This window comes from Hordeum vulgare, chromosome 3H, assembly GCF_904849725.1.
Source record: "Hordeum vulgare subsp. vulgare chromosome 3H, MorexV3_pseudomolecules_assembly, whole genome shotgun sequence".
Lineage (NCBI taxonomy): Eukaryota > Viridiplantae > Streptophyta > Magnoliopsida > Poales > Poaceae > Hordeum > Hordeum vulgare.
In genome coordinates this window covers 431799491-431815810 of record NC_058520.1, presented here as the reverse complement: position 1 = coordinate 431815810, position 16320 = coordinate 431799491, and positions in this window count along the sequence as shown.

Genomic DNA, 16320 nt, shown 5'->3' with positions numbered 1-16320 from the left:
CAACATTTTCTACTGAGAAGTCCTGGTGGTAATATTACATGAAAAGAGTTAGGAGGAAGTTTAATAAAACTAGTTTAATGAATAAGTAGTACTGCTGCGTGATACGTCTCCAACGTATCTATAATTTTTTATGGTTTCATGCTATTATCTTGTCAAACTTTGGATGTTTTGCATGCATTTTATTTATTTTCTGGGAATAACTTAGTAATTCAGTGCCAAGTGCCAGTTCCTGTTTTTTTCCATGTTTTTGACCCCTTTCAGAGGAGATTTTGAAACGAAGTCCAAACGGAAGAAAATCCCCGAAAAGATATTTTCTCGAATGGAAGAGGATCGGGGGACTTGGCAGCCAAGCCAGAAGAGACCTAGGGGCCCCACAAGCCTCCACCCCGTGGCCAGCGGGGCCACGCCATGCAGGCTTGTGGGATCCTTGGAGGTCCCCTGACCTAGATCTTCCGCCTATATATTCCCAAATATTCCCAAAAAAATGAGGGGAGCATCGTAATCACTTTTCTGCCGCCGCAAGCTTCTGTCTCCGCAAGATCCCATCTGGGGCACGTCCTGGTGCCCTGACGGAGGGGGGATTCGGACACAGAAGGCTTCTCCATCAACACCATGACCTCTCCGATGATGCGTGAGTAGTTCACCATAGACCTACGGGTCCATAGCTAGTAACTAGATGGCTTCTTCTCTCTCTTGGATCTTCAATACAAAGTTCTCCATGATCTTCATGGAGATCTATCCGATGTAATCTTCTTTTGTGGTGTGTTTGTCCAGATCCGATGAATTGTGGATTTATGATCAGATTATCTAAGAATCTTATTTGAGTTTCTTTTGATCTCTCTTATGCATGATTTCATATCCTTGTAATTCTCTTCGTGTTGTGGGTTTTTTCTGGCCACCTAGATCTATGATTCTTGCAATGGGAGTAGTGCTTGGTTTTGGGTTTATACCGTGCGGTGACCTCACCCAGTGACAGAAGGGGTAGCGAGGCTGTAGCGACCCGACTCAAGACGAGTCAAGCCTCTGGTGTTTTCTGTACCATCCCAAGATCATGCTGGTACACACACAATACATAATGTATATATTCAAGAGTGCAATAACACAGCTTTATTAATCGAAATCCCATAAAGAGTACTTTATTACAATAATGGATTACAATAAAGTGGCTGAAGGCCAACTCATGAGATTATCTAACGAAGACTAAGCGGAAGCATTAGGTAGATGAGTCCATCAGACTCCAAGGGCATGTCGCTGAGCGTAGATCGTAGCCTCACTCCTGGTCGGAAAAGTACTCTGCAACATGATACGTTGCAGCCGTGTAGGTCAGCATATTGAATATGCCGGCAAGTCATCAAAGAGAGGGGGTAAAATAATCATCAACTATCTCTACATGCATATTTGGCCGGTGGGGCTAAGTTTTGCATAAAGCCAGTTTTATCCTACAACAAGAGGGGTTGAAAGCAAAATATTACTACATTGTTTGTTGTTAACGAGATGGTTCCACCAACCAATTCTCGTACCCGAATAGTTGTTAACACCCACATCATTATTAAGTTGTGTCGAGAGTTCAGGGGAAATTCAATGCCTTCGGCTCAAGTTTTCCATGACCGTGGACACGGCTAATCGATTAGGTTGAGTACTCTGCAGAGTTTTGCACACGTTCCCCACAAGATTTGATCGCCTCCGGGTTTGTCCTCGCACTTCAGGGTGTTTGAAGACCGGATGATCAAAACATGGTCTTTCAACGGGTCCCTCTGAATCCCTGTCGGTGCCCATCCATTCCTACCGTTCGTCTACATCTGCTAGCACCGCCTGTACAGAGTCGCCGCATTGTCCAACCAAGCCAGAGCCCATAATGACTTGTGGCTGTGCAGGTAAGCCCTGAGTCTTGAAGTCTCCGTCCGTCTCTTGGAGCCTGGGTGAAGCTTTCCGCAGGATGACATGGCCTCTCCAGCATGCCGGGCATCCACTGGGTTCTCCAGGGAGCCGATCAACCGTCCTTCACCCAGAGTTGCATTGCGTCCGAGGTCTTGAAAATCTTGTCTTAGTCCGGTCTTGATTATTATATCAACCTCGCATCACTCGTGGTATACACTCACCCGATAACCCGTCTACTCAAGCATAGCAAATATAACATTGTCGTCCCGAGGCCAAGCATCGGGGTTGTTGTGTTCCTACCACATGATAATACAACTTACATTAAAGTTTCCAAGTACCTAGGAAGCATGCAAATTGGGCAAAAGGAGGTGATCTACCATGCATCGAAAACATAGGTAAAATAACATGATCAAAATGACTTGCCTTGATGATAGTTGTCTTGCTCGAGCGCTTCTAAGTAACACGCTTCACACTCCGGATGATCTACCAATACAAACACACAGCACACCATAAGCACTTCAATCATGCCACAAGTAGAAATAACATTACAAGTAATGATTTGCGAAAGCCTAAGCAAAAGAATTTATCACGCGCCGGTATGGCAGAAACTTGTTTCTGTTGAAAACACTAGTAAAAATACTTTAAAAATTCTGAAACTTCTACCACAGTACGATTTTATCACTAGGAAGTAGTAGCAAAAATAATCAACTCAAAATCATTTTTCAAACTCCTGGAATAGGCAAAACTAGGTTTAAAGTAAATCTGCTCTAACTTATATTTCAAAATTTCAAACATAGACAAACTACATGTTTTTAAAACTACAGGAAATTTGTGAGCTACTAGAAAAATAATCAATGTCATTGGACTTCGGGATAAAAAGTTGTGGCCAAAACAAAACAGAAAGTTTCTGTTTTTGTAATTTTTGACAGAAAAACTGAAAACAACTAGCTAGCGATTGGGGTACACGTGGCTAGTTGCTAGTGGCTGCGGAGGGTGTTTGTTAATGCGCTAGGAGCAAGCGGCGGAAGCTAAGGAAAAGTTGCTGGTTAAACGATAAGTGAAAAAAAATAAACCACGGTTTTCTAAACTAAACCAAAGGGTTACCTAAGAATCTAATCTACACCGTTGCATGAAGATCTAAGGGCTACTAATCAAAGAAGAGAAAAACAGAGAGGGGAGGGAGAAATACCGTGGCTGGCTGGGGCAGTAGCTTCGGTGGGGGCGGCTGCCGGCGAGGGAGGGAGCTCCGGGGGGGGTGTTGGAGGAGATGGGGCGGCGGCGGTGGGGTTCCTCCTCCTCGGGGAAGGCGGCGGCGGGGGTGAGAGGGCTCGGGGCTGCTCCTGGGCGGGGTAGACGGGTGCAGCACTGCTGCCGGCGAGGTGGTGCAGGGGCTTCGGGCGGTGGCGGCTCGTGGCGGCGGCGGTGCGAAGGTAGGGGTGGGAACGGGGTCGGCCGGGGGGGCTCTCTTATATAGGCCAGGGGAGAGGTGGCTAAGGAAGGAGAGGGAGAATACGGGGAGGAAATCCCGAGCTGGGAGGGGCTCGGTCTCGGGTGCAATTTTTATGGTAGGGGAGGAGGAAGAAGGGTGAAGGGGGATTTGGCTCGGCCAGGTGGGCCCTTCGGGCAGAGAGAGGGGGAGTAGAGGGAAGGGGTCGGTCGCCCAGTTTAAAAGGGATTCGGGATCCCTGGACAGGGGGGATTCGGCCGAGGCTATAAGGCGCTCGGGGGCGGCGGTTAAAGGAAAAAAATACCTTTCCTATTTATAATTTTTCCGAGATAGAGAATAAAAACGAAAAAAGGGAAAGTAAATCAAAATATTTATATATGGTATTATATACCAAAAAAATAAGAAAAATCTCCTCTACCCGAATAACATTTTTCCAAAGCAAAAATAAAAACTTTAAAAAAATGTTTTTTCAGAAATTCCCAAATTTGCTTTATTTGTTTTTGCAATTATTTTTGCAAAAGAACTTTGGGTTTTCTTGGCTCAAATATTTCAGAGATTTGCCCGCACTTTGGAGTGTCATTTTCCTCCGCTCTCTCTCTTGCGTGCAAGAGAGTTTTCTCGGGGCATTTCTCGCGCGTGGAAAAATGAAAATGCAAATCAAAAATACGGAAGAAATTCACGAGCTAAATTTATTTCAAACAATATGCATAGATGCTTAGCTACAATGTAAAAAATTCCCAATTAGGAAAATTGGGATGTTACTAACCTACCCACCTTAGGATGAATCTCGCCCTCGAGATTTGGGTTGGCTAGGAAATAGGTGCGGGTGGTCTCGACGAAGATCCTCTTCTCGTTCCCAGGTGGCTTCTTCCTCGGTGTGGTGGCTCCACAACACCTTGCAGAACTTGATGATCTTGCTGCGGGTAACTCTATTGGCAGTATCGAGAATCCTGACGGGTTCTCCTCATACGTCAGATCACTGTCAAGCTGTATGGCCTCTAGGGGCACTGTATCTCTCAACGGAACATCGGCCATCTCAGCGTGGCATTTCTTCAACTGGGAAACATGGAAGACATCATGAACTCCGGACAATCCTTCCGGCAGTTCTAGTTTGTATGCAACTTCGCCTCTACGTTCAAGAATTTTGTAGGGGCCAATGAAACAAGGTGCTAGTTTTCCTTTCACACCGAATCTCTTGATTCCTCGATGTGGAGACACCCGAAGATATGCTCGGTCTCCCACTTCGTACGTTACATCCTTGCGTTTGCTGTCAGCATAACTCTTCTGCCTGGACTGAGCTATCTTGAGCCGGTCCCGAATAAGCTTGACCTTCTCTTCAGAATCTCGGATAAGGTCGGGACCAAAAAGTTGTCGGTCTCCAACTCCATCCCACATCAACGGTGTTCTGCACCTCCTTCCGTATAGAGCTTCGAAAGGGGCCATCTTCAGACTGGTCTGGTAGCTGTTGTTGTATGAGAACTCAACATACGGTAAATTGTCATCCCAACTAGACCCATAGTCTAGTGCGCAAGCTCTCAACATGTCCTCCAGAATCTGATTGACTCTCTCGGTCTGTCCATCTGTCTGCAGGTGAAAAGCTGTACTGAACTCCAATCTCGTTCCCAAGGTTTCATGCAGTTGGTGCCAAAATTTTGATGTGAACTGAGTCCCTCTATCGGACACAATGCTCTTCGGTACTCCGTGCAGACATACGATCCTCGTCATATATATCTTGGCCAGCTTGGCACTTGTGTAAGTAGTCTTCACCGGAATGAAGTGAGCTACCTTGGTCAAACGATCGACCACAACCCAAATGGAATCATAGCCAGAACGGGTCCTGGGTAATCCTGTGATGAAGTCCATACCAAGCTTTTCCCATTTCCACTCGGGTATCGGCAGAGGTTGGAGCAAACCTGCTGGCTTCTGATGCTCGGCTTTTACTCGCTGACAAACATCGCATATTGCTACAAACTCGGCAATGTCTTTCTTCAATCCTGTCCACCAGAAACTTTCTTTCAGATCCAGATACATCTTGGTGTTGCCGGGGTGTATGGAGCATGGGCCTCCTGAAGTATCAACTTCCTGAGTTCGGGATCATTGGGCACATAGATGCGATCCTCAAACCATAAAGTTCCATGTTCATCCTCACGAAAACCTTTAGCTTTCCCGTCTTCCATTTTCTGCTTAATCTCAGCTATCTCCTTATCTGATTTCTGTGCTTCGCGGATCTTTTCTATCAAGGTGGACTGAATTTCTAGTGTGGAAACAAATCCTCTTGGAATTATCTCCAATTTGAGCTCTCGGAGGTCATCGACTAACTCCTGGGGTAATCCTTCCGCTGTGAGCGTGTTCGCATAACTCTTGCGGCTCAACGCATCGGCAGCAACATTTGCCTTGCCTGGGTAATAATGCAATCTCATGTCATAGTCCTTGATCAACTCTAGCCATCGCCTCTGTCTGAGGTTCAACTCCTTCTGCGTGAAGATATATTTCAGGCTCTTGTGATCAGTGTAAACATCACAACTATTTCCGATCAGGAAATGTCTCCAGGTCTTGAGAGCGTGCACTACGGCTGCTAGTTCCAAGTCATGTGTGGCATAATTCAACTCATGAGGTCTGAGCTGTCTGGACGCATAGGCTACAACTTTTCCTTCTTGCATGAGCACTCCTCCAAGTCCTTGACGAGAAGCGTCACAGTAAACCTGGAAATCCTTCCGAATGTTCGGCAATATCAGCACTGGGGCTGTAACAAGACGTTTCTTCAGCTCTTGAAAACTGGTTTCACATTCCTCAGTCCAAATATACTTGGATTCCTTCTTCAACAACTGTGTCATGGGCTTCGCAATCTTTGAGAAATTCTCAGTGAACCTCCGGTAATATCCGGCAAGTCCGAGGAAACTACGGATCTCCTTGACTGAAGTGGGTGCTACCCATTCGGTGATTGCTGCGACCTTGGCAGGGTCCACTGCTATTCCTTCTCATGAGATGACGTGTCCGAGGAATCCGACTTCCTTCAACCAAAATTCACATTTGCTGAACTTGGCATATAGCTTATGCTCTCGAAGCTTCTCCACAACTAGACGTAGATGTTCCTTGTGTTCCTCTTTGTTCTTGGAGAATATCAGTATGTCATCGATGAACACCACGACAAACTTGTCCAAGTATTCCATAAATACCTTGTTCATCAGATTCATAAAATATGCCGGAGCATTAGTCAGTCCAAATGACATGACCGTGTACTCATACAAGCCGTACCGAGTGGTAAAGGCTGTCTTGGGTATATCCTGTTCACGAATTTCAAACTGATGATACCCGGATCGAAGATCAATCTTTGAGAATACGCGAGCTCCAACTAACTGATCAAACACATCATTGATCTTCGACAAGGGGTACTTGTTCTTGATGGTCACATCGTTCAATGCACGATAATCGACAACCATTCTCAAGGACTTGTCCTTCTTTTCAACCAAGAGCACTGGGGCTCCCCAAGGTGAAGAACTTGGGAGAATATACCCTTTGTCCAATAACACCTTAATTTGCTTCTTGATTTCTATCAAGTCATTTGCGGGCATCCGATAGGGTCTCTTGGATATCGGGGCTGTTCCGAGTAATAGCTCAATCAAGAACTCAATCTCTCTATCGGGTGGCATGCCCGGCAATTCCTCCAGAAATACATCTGGATACTCCTGTACAATCGGTACTTCCTCCTGGACTACTCCCGTGAGAGAGTTTACTTGCTTACTCCGTGTCGGGCGCTGAGACACGTACTTAATCCGCTTCTGCTCCGGGTGGTGAGGAAAATAGACTTAAGGGCACAATCGATATTCCCTTCATACTTGGCCAACCAATCCATGCCTATGATTACATCCAATCCCTGGGACTCTAATACGATCAGGTCGGTGGGAAAATTATGGTTCCCGATGTTGAGACTCAAAGCATGGCATCCTATCCCGGTTGTCATCATGCCTCCTGGGGAACTGAACTTAATAGGCTGGCTGAGGGTTCTAGTTGGCAAACTATACTTTTCCACAACTACCCTTGATATGAATGAATGCGTTGCACCAGAATCAAAAAGTACCAATACTGGACGTGAATTTAGCAAAAACTTACCAACCACAGTATCGGGGTGATCATAGACCTCTTCCACATCAATGTGGTTCACCTGAGCTCGAGGAAAAGGATTGGGCTTCTTTGCTACAGAGTTGCCGTTTCCATTTCCCTGCTTGTTCTGGGGACAATCAGTGGCATAGTGTCCCGTCTTCTGACACTTGAAGCAAGTGATGTGAGTCAGATCCTTCTGAGTTGGAGCTGAATGCTGCTGAGTGCCAGTACCGCCATTCTTGAAGTTGCTGTTGTTGCGGTGGTTCCCATTTCCTCCATGGTTGTGGCCTCCATGGTTGTGCACTGGGTGGTTATGCTGAACGTGTCCTCCAAACTTACCGGATCCAGTCCCGGTATTCCCTGGATAAGGGTGTAGCGAGGCTTCTGCTGAGTGCCGGAGTTGAACTTCCCAACCCCATACTTTCGCTTGCGGTTCTCCATCTGCTGATGCTTCCCTTCCAAGATGAGGGCCTTATCAACCAGCTCCTGGTAGTTGTTGAAGGTGGCTACAGTCAACTGAATGCTCAGCTCATCATTCAGTCCTTCCAAGAACTTTTCCTGCTTGGCTGCATCATCGGCCACATCTCCATGTGCATAACGGGCAAGCATGCTGAATTCATCAACGTACTGGGCCACAAAGCGATTCCCCTGGCGTAAGTTGCGAAACTCACGCTTCTTCAGACTCATTGCACCAGCTGAGACATGCGTGGTGCGGAAGGCTTGCTTGAATTGCTCCCAGGTAACTCCAGCAATGGGATAAGTGGTGGTGTAGTTCTCCCACCAAGCAGCTGCAGGGCCTTCAAGTTGATGCGCGGCAAAACGCACCTTCTCAGCTTCAGAACAACCAGCAGTGATAAGTTCACGCTCCATCTTGCGGAGCCAATCATCTGCCAGAATGGGCTCAATGCTGCTGGAGAAAGTTGGAGGGTTCAACCTCAGAAAACGGGTGAGATTGGCAGCCTGGGGTGGATGATGGTTGTTGTTGTTGTTATTCTGGTTCTCGATGATCAGCTGCATCAGGGTGTTTTGTTGCTGGATCAACTGGGTGAGTTCCGGCGGAAAGTTGGACTCAGGGGCGCGTCTCGGAGGCATCTGATGTTTGTAGAGGGGTGAGATTAGCATAGAACAATGGTCTAAGAGTAATTACACTACCCATATGAATGCATCACACAAGTATCACACCACACATTTATTCAATATCACCACAAGGTTCACACGAGGATACAAAATTCGATAATCCTAAACATCGGCCTAAAACGTAAAACGATAAAGTAAATTTGGTGGTCTAGTCTAAGTGTTCTCCTCAGAATAGCATGGTGGCGGGTCCTTCGGTGGAGCTTTCTTCATAGTCCTCGTCGTTGCTGATCAAGGGGGCTACGTCTCCTTCGGGATGAAGGCTCTCGCCCATGTCCAGTTCCTCCTCCAGCTGTGCAACTCGAGTCTTCAGCTTCTCGATCCGCTCCAGAAAGTCCTTCACTTCCAGCTCATGCTCATAGTGGGCTTCCCGGGCTGCATCTTCAAGTTCAAGCTCGCGGAGTGATAGTTGCTTGATTTTCCTGGCGTCCTTGATCTCGTGATACTCCAGAGTCCCGCTGTGCTTCTCCAAGGTCTGGGCATAAGACAAAAGAGCGTCCTTGGTCTGGCTTGAGATGATATCTCCGTCTTCGTTTCTTCGGGATACGGCGAATAGGTCTGGAAAAATAGGGCAGCCTTTGTATTCTTCCTTGATACGTCCGAGTGCATAATGGATCGCCTTGTCCCTTCCGAGAATCAAGTTGGGTGCGATGAACTTGAAATCCATCGGCTCAGTGCGCGGCTGGAATGTCCTTCCCGGAATGTGCACCTCGATCCTGTAGCGTGAATCCTCCGGGTACGACGAAGTTGGCTTCACTGTGATAGTCGGCAGAGCAATCCTCATGTCCTTGGTGATCTGCACCAGCTCCGTTCCGAACGGCATAGTGGTGTCGGGCTGGCAAAACTCCGTGAACTTAACAGGGACGAAGGTGGCCATCTAAACATTGGAAAATCGGAGAGAAGTCAGAAATGATCAGAAGAGGAAATAGAAGATTTATAGACATAAGAGAAAATAGTTTTCTTCCTAAGGCTTTTCCATTCCTAGAGGTTACGTCCTAAGGTCAGCGTGTGCTCTGATACCATTTCTGTAGAGACCCGACTCAAGACGAGTCAAGCCTCTGGTGTTTTCTGTACCATCCCAAGAGTGCAATCACACAGCTTTATTAATCGAAATCCCATAAAGAGTACTTTATTACAATAATGGATTACAATAAAGTGGCTGAAGGCCAACTCATGAGATTATCTAACGAAGACTAGGTGGAAGCATCAGGTAGACGAGTCCATCCGACTCCAAGGGCATGTCGCTGAGCGTAGATCGTAGCCTCACTCCTGGTCGGAAAAGTACTCTACAACATGATACGTTGCAGCCGTGTAGGTCAGCATATTGAATATGCCGGCAAGTCATCAAAGAGAGGGGGTAAAATAATCATCAACTATCTCTACATGCATATTTGGCCGGTGGGGCTAAGTTGTGCATAAAGCCAGTTTTATCCTACAACAAGAGTGGTTGAAAGCAAAATATTACTACATTGTTTGTTGTTAACGAGATGGTTCCGCCAACCAATTCTCGTACCCGAATAGTTGTTAACACCCACATCATTATTAAGTTGTGTCGAGAGTTCAGGGGAAATTCAATGCCTTCGGCTCAACTTGTCCATGACCGTGGACATGGCTAATCGATTAGGATGAGTACTCTACAGAGTTTTGCACACGTTCCCCACAAGATTTGATCGCCTCCGGGTTTGTCCTCGCACTTCAGGGTGTTTGAAGACCGGATGATCAAAACATGGTCTTTTAACGGGTCCCTCTGAATCCCTATCGGAGCCCATCCATTCCTACCGTTCGTCTACATCTGCTAGCACCGCCTGTCCAGAGTCGCCGCGTTGTCCAACCAAGCCAGAGCCCATAATGACTTGTGGCTGTGTAGGTAAGCCTTGAGTCTTGAAGTCTCCGTCCGTCTCCTCGAGCCTGGGTGAAGCTTTCTGCAGGATGACATGGCCTCTCTAGCATCCCGGGCATCCACTGGGTTCTCCAGGGAGCCGATCAACCGTCCTTCACCCAGAGTTGCATTGCGTCCGAGGTCTTGAAAATCTTGTCTTAGTCCGGTCTTGATTATTATATCAACCTCGCATCACTCGTGGTATACACTCACCCGATAACCCGTCTACTCAAGCATAGCAAATATAACATTGTCGTCCCGGGACCAAGCATCGGGGTTGTTGTGTTCCTACCACATGATACTACAACTTACACTAAAGTTTCCAAGTACCTAGGCAGCATGCAAATTGGGCAAAGAAGGTGATCTACAATGCATCGAAAACATAGGTAAAATAACATGATCAAAATGACTTGCCTTGATGATAGTTGTCTTGCTCGAGCGCTTCTAAGTAACACGCTTCGCACTCCAGATGATCTACCGATACAAACACAAAGCACACCATAAGCACTTCAATCATGCCACAAGTAGAAATAACATTACAAGTAATGATTTGCGAAAGCCTAAGCAAAAGAATTTATCACGCGCCGGTATGGCAGAAACTTGTTTCTGTTGAAAACACTAGTAAAATTACTTTATAAATTCTGAAACTTCTACCACAGTAAGATTTTATCACTAGGAAGTAGTAGCAAAAAGAATCAACTCAAAATAATTTTTCAAACTCCTGGAATAGGCAAAACAAGGTTTAAACTAAATCTGGTCTAACTTATATTTCAAAATTCCAAACATAGATAAATTATATGTTTTTAAAAACTACAGGACATTGGTGAGCTACTGGAAAAAGAATCAATGTCATTGGACTTCGGTATAAAAAGTTGTGGCCAAAACAAAACAGAAAGTTTCTGTTTTTGTAATTTTTGACAGAAAAACTGAAATCAACTAGCTAGCTATTGGGGTACACGTGGCTAGTTGCTAGTGGCTGCCGAGGGTGTTTGTCGCTGCGCTAGGAGCAAACGGCCGAAGCTAAGGAAAAGTTGCTGGTTAAAAGATAAGTGAAAAAAAATAAACCGCGGTTTTCTAAACTAAACCGAAGGGTTACCTAAGAATCTAATCTACACCGTTGCATGAAGATCTAAGGGCTACTAATCAAAGAAGAGAAAAGCAGGGAGGGGAGGGAGAAATACCGTGGCTGGCTGGGGCTGTAGCTCCGGTGGGGGCGGCTGCCGGCGAGGGAGGGACCTCCGGGGGGGGGGGGGGGTTGGAGGAGATGGGGCGGCGGCGGTGGGGTTCCTCCTCCTCGGGGAAGTCGGCGGCAGGGGTGAGAGGGCTCGGGGCTGCTCCTGGGCGGGTTAGACGGGTGCAGCACTGCTGCCGGCGAGGTGGTGCAGGTGCTTCGGGCGGCGGCGGCTCGTGGCGGCGGCGGTGCGAAGAGGTAGGGGTGGGAACGGGGTCGGCCGGGGGGGCTCTCTTATATAGGCCAGGGGAGAGGTGGCTAAGGAAGGAGAGGGAGAATACGGGGAGGAAATCCCGAGCTCGGAGGGGCTCGGTCTCGGGTGCAACTGGTATGGTAGGGGAGGAGGAAGAAGGGTGACGGGGGATTTGGCTCGGTCAGGTGGGCCCTTCGGGCAGAGAGAGGGGGAGTAGAGGGAAGGGGTCGGTCGCCCGGTTTAAAAGGGATTCGGGATCCCTGGATAGGGGGGATTCGGCCCAGGCTATAAGGCGCTCGGGGGCGGCGGTTAAAGGAAAAAAAATACCTTTCCTATTTATAATTTTTCCGAGACAGAAAATAAAAACGAAAAAAGGGAAAGTAAATCAAAATATTTGTATATGGTATTATATACCAAAAAAATCAGAAAAATCTCCTCTACCCGAATAACATTTTTCCAAAGCAAAAATAAAAACTTAAAAAAAATGTTTTTTCAGAAATTCCCAAATTTGCTTTATTTTTTTTTGCAATTATTTTTGCAAAAGAACTTTGGGTTTTCTTGGCTCAAATATTTCAGAGATTTTCCCGCACTTTGGAGTGTCATTTTCCTCCGCTCTCTCACTTGCGTGCAAGAGAGTTTTCTCCGGGCATTTCTTGCGCGAGGAAAAATGAAAATGCAAATCGAAAAGATGAAAGAAATTCACGAGCTAAATTTATTTCAAACAATATGCATAGATGCTTAGCTACAATGTAAAACATTCCCAATTAGGAAAATTGGGATGTTACACAGGCACGTATCGTGTTGTTGCCATCAAGGGTAAAAAGATGGGGTTTTCATCATTGGTTTGAGATTATCCCTCTACATCATGTCATCTTGCTTAAAGCGTTACTCTATTCGTCATGAACTCAATACACTAGATGCATGCTGGATAGCGGACGATGTGTGGAGTAATAGTAGTAGATGCAGAAAGTATCAGTCTACTTGTCTCGGACGTGACGCCTATATGCAAGATCATTGCCTTAGATATCGTCATGACTTTTTGCGGTTCTATCAATTGCTCGACAGTAATTTGTTCACCCACCGTAATACTTGCTATTATGAGAGAAGCCTCTAGTGAACACTATGGCCCCCAGGGTCTACTCCACACCATATTTTCAGCCTTACACTTTTTACTTCGTTGCACTTTCCGCCTTCAGATCTCACTTTGCAAACAATCTTGAAGGGATTAACAACCCCTTTGAAGCGTTGGGTGCAAGCTTGTTTGTGTTTGCGCAGGTACTCCGGACTTGACGAGACCCTCCTTCTGGATCAATACCTTGGTTCTCAAAGTTAGGGAAATACTTACTGCTCATGTGCTGCATCACCCTTTCCTCTTCAAGGGAAAAACCAACGCAAGCCCAATCTCCGTCAACGTGTCAATTTCTGGCGCTGTTGTGTGAGAAGTAGCAGAAGGATTTCTGGCGCCGTTGCCGGGGAGGAAGATCAAGTCAAGAACTCATCCAAGCAGGTGTCGCAAACTCACCTCTTGCATTTACTTTGTTTGCCAGTTGCCTCTCGTTTTCCTCTCCCCCACTTCACCAATTTGCCTTTTTCGTTCGCCTTTTCGTTCGCCCTTTTTCTCGCCCGCTTTTTGTTTGCTTGTGTGCTTGCTTGCTTGCTGAAGTCACCATGAAAGAGCAATTATGTGGCCTTCCTAGTGAAGATGCCGCATCCCACCTCAATACCTTCATTGAGCTTTGCGATATGCAAAAGAAAAAAGATGTGGATAATGACGTGATTAAATTGAAGCTTTTTCCTTTCTTGTTGCGAAATCAGGCAAAAACTTGGTTTTCTTCTTTGCCAAAAAATAGTATCGATTCTTGGGATAAGTGCAAAGATGCTTATATATCCAAGTATTTTCCGCCGGCTAAGATCATCTCTCTCCGTAATGATATCATGAATTTCAAGCAACTTGATCATGACCATGTTGCACAAGCTTGGGAGAGAATGAAATTAATGATTAGGAATTGTCCCGCTCATGGCTTGAGCCTTTGGATGATTATTCAAATCTTTTACACTGGCTTGAATTTCGCTTCTAGAAATATCTTGGACTCCATCTCAGGTGGAACGTTTATGGAAATCACGTTAGGAGAAGCCACAAAGCTCTTAGACAACATTATGATGAACTACTCTCAGTGGCACACTGAAAGGTCACCTACTAGTAAGAAGGTACACGCTATAGAAGAAATTAACTGGTTGAGTGCTAAGATTGATGAGTTAATGAATTTGGTTGCTAGTAGAAGTGCTCCTTTGGATCCTAATGATATGCCTTTGTGTTCTTTGATTGAGAGTAGCAACACTAGCTTGGACGTTAATTTTGTTGGTAGGAATAACTTTGGCAACAACAACGATTTTAGAGGAAACTATGTTCCTAGGCCCTTTCCTAGTAACTCCTCTAATAACTTTGGCAACTCCTACAACAATACCCATGGAAATTACAATAGATTACCCTGTGATCTAGAGAGTAATATCAAAGAGTTCATCAACTCTCAAAAGATTTTCAATGCATCCATAGAGGAAAAACTACTCAAAGTTGACGATTTGGCTAAGAGCGTTGATAGGATTTCTTGTGATGTTGATGCTTTGAAAGTTAGATGTGCTCCTCCCAAAATCAACATGGATGAAACTTTGAAAGCTATGCGTGTTTCCATGATTGAGAACCAAGAAAGAACCGCCCAAATTCGTGCTAGACATGAATGGCTTAAAAAGGCGTGTTCTCGTGATGAGAATCACAAAGATCTGAAAGTGCTTGGTGTGACTCCCATTGAATCTTTGTTTTCTTGTGTCAAACCTAATGATTATGGGGCTGGATATGAATCCATTTTGGTTGAAAAGTGCCCCAATGATTCGGAGTCCATCTATCTTGATGCTAAAAGCATTAAAAGTGGAGTAGAAGACGTTAAAACTTTGAGTAGTAATGAAGTTAATACCGTGGATTTCAAGGAATTCAATTATGATAGTTGCTCCTTGATTGAATGCATTTCTTTGATGCAATCCATGTTGAACTCTCCACACGCTTATAGCCAAAATAAATCCTTTACCGATCATATCGTCGAAGCTATGATAAAAGCTCTTGAAGAGAAACTTGAATTGGAAATCTCTATCCCTAGAAAGATTCATGATGAGTGGGAACCTACCATCAAAATAAAAATAAAAAACTATGAGTGCAATGCTTTGCGTGATTTGGGTGTTAGTGTTTCTGTGATTCCAAAGTCCTTATGTGATATTCTGGGTTTTAATGAGATTGAAGAGTGTTCTCTTAATTTGCATCTTGCTGATTCTACTATCAAGAAACCCATGGGAAGGATCAATGATTTTCTTATTCTTGCAAATAGGAACTATGTACCCGTGGATTTCATTGTGCTTGACATTGATTGCAATCCTACATGCCCTATTATTCTTGGTAGACCTTTCCTAAGGACTATCGGTGCTATCATCGATATGAAGGAAGGGATTCTTAGATTTCAATTTCCTTTAAGGAAGGGCGTGGAACACTTTCCTAGAAAGAAAATAAGATTGCCTTATGAATCCATGATGAGGGCTACTTATGGTTTGAGCACCAAAGACGACGATACGTGATCCTATCGCTTCTATGCCTAGCTAAGGGCGTTAAACAATAGCGCTTGTTGGGAGGCAACCCAATGAATTTATCTTTTTCTTTCTGTTTTCTTGTGTCCAAACTTTAATAATTCGGTTCTGATTGTGTTTTTTGTGTTTCTTTTTGTGTTTGAGCCAAGCAAAACCTTTATGATTAGTCTTGGAAAGGTTGTTTGATCCTGCTGGAAAAAGATAGAAATGTTTCGCTCACGAGATGATTTTTCATTTTTATTCAGAAAGATATGTTGAGTTGATTCTTTTTTCTGCTGATTTATATGCTTTTTCCCCAAACCTTCGTAATTTTTGAGATTTTTTGAGGTACCAGAAGTACACAAAGTATACAGATTGCTACAGACTGGTCTGTTTTTGACAGATTCTGTTTTTTGTTGAGTTGGTTGCTTGTTTTGATGAAACTATGGTTAGTATCGGGGGGTACTAGCCATGGAAAAGTTAGAATACAGTAGCCCATCATCAATATACATGGAATTCAAGTTTTCTACAGTACCAAAAGAAGTGGTAGTTTGTTTTCTTGTACTAATGTTATCACAAGGTTCTGTTTAAGTTTTGTGTTGTGAAGTTTTCAAGTTTTGGGTGACGTTCTCTTGGACAAAGAGATAGGGAGTGGACAGAGCTCAAGCTTGGGGATGCCCAAGGCATCCCAATCCAAATTCAAGGACACCAAAAAGCCTAAGCTTGGGGATGCCCCGGGAAGGCATCCCCTCTTTCGTCTTCAATCCATCGGTAACATTACTTGGAGCTATATTTTTATTCACCACATGATATGTGTTTTGCTTGGAGCGTCTTGTACCATAGGAGTCTTT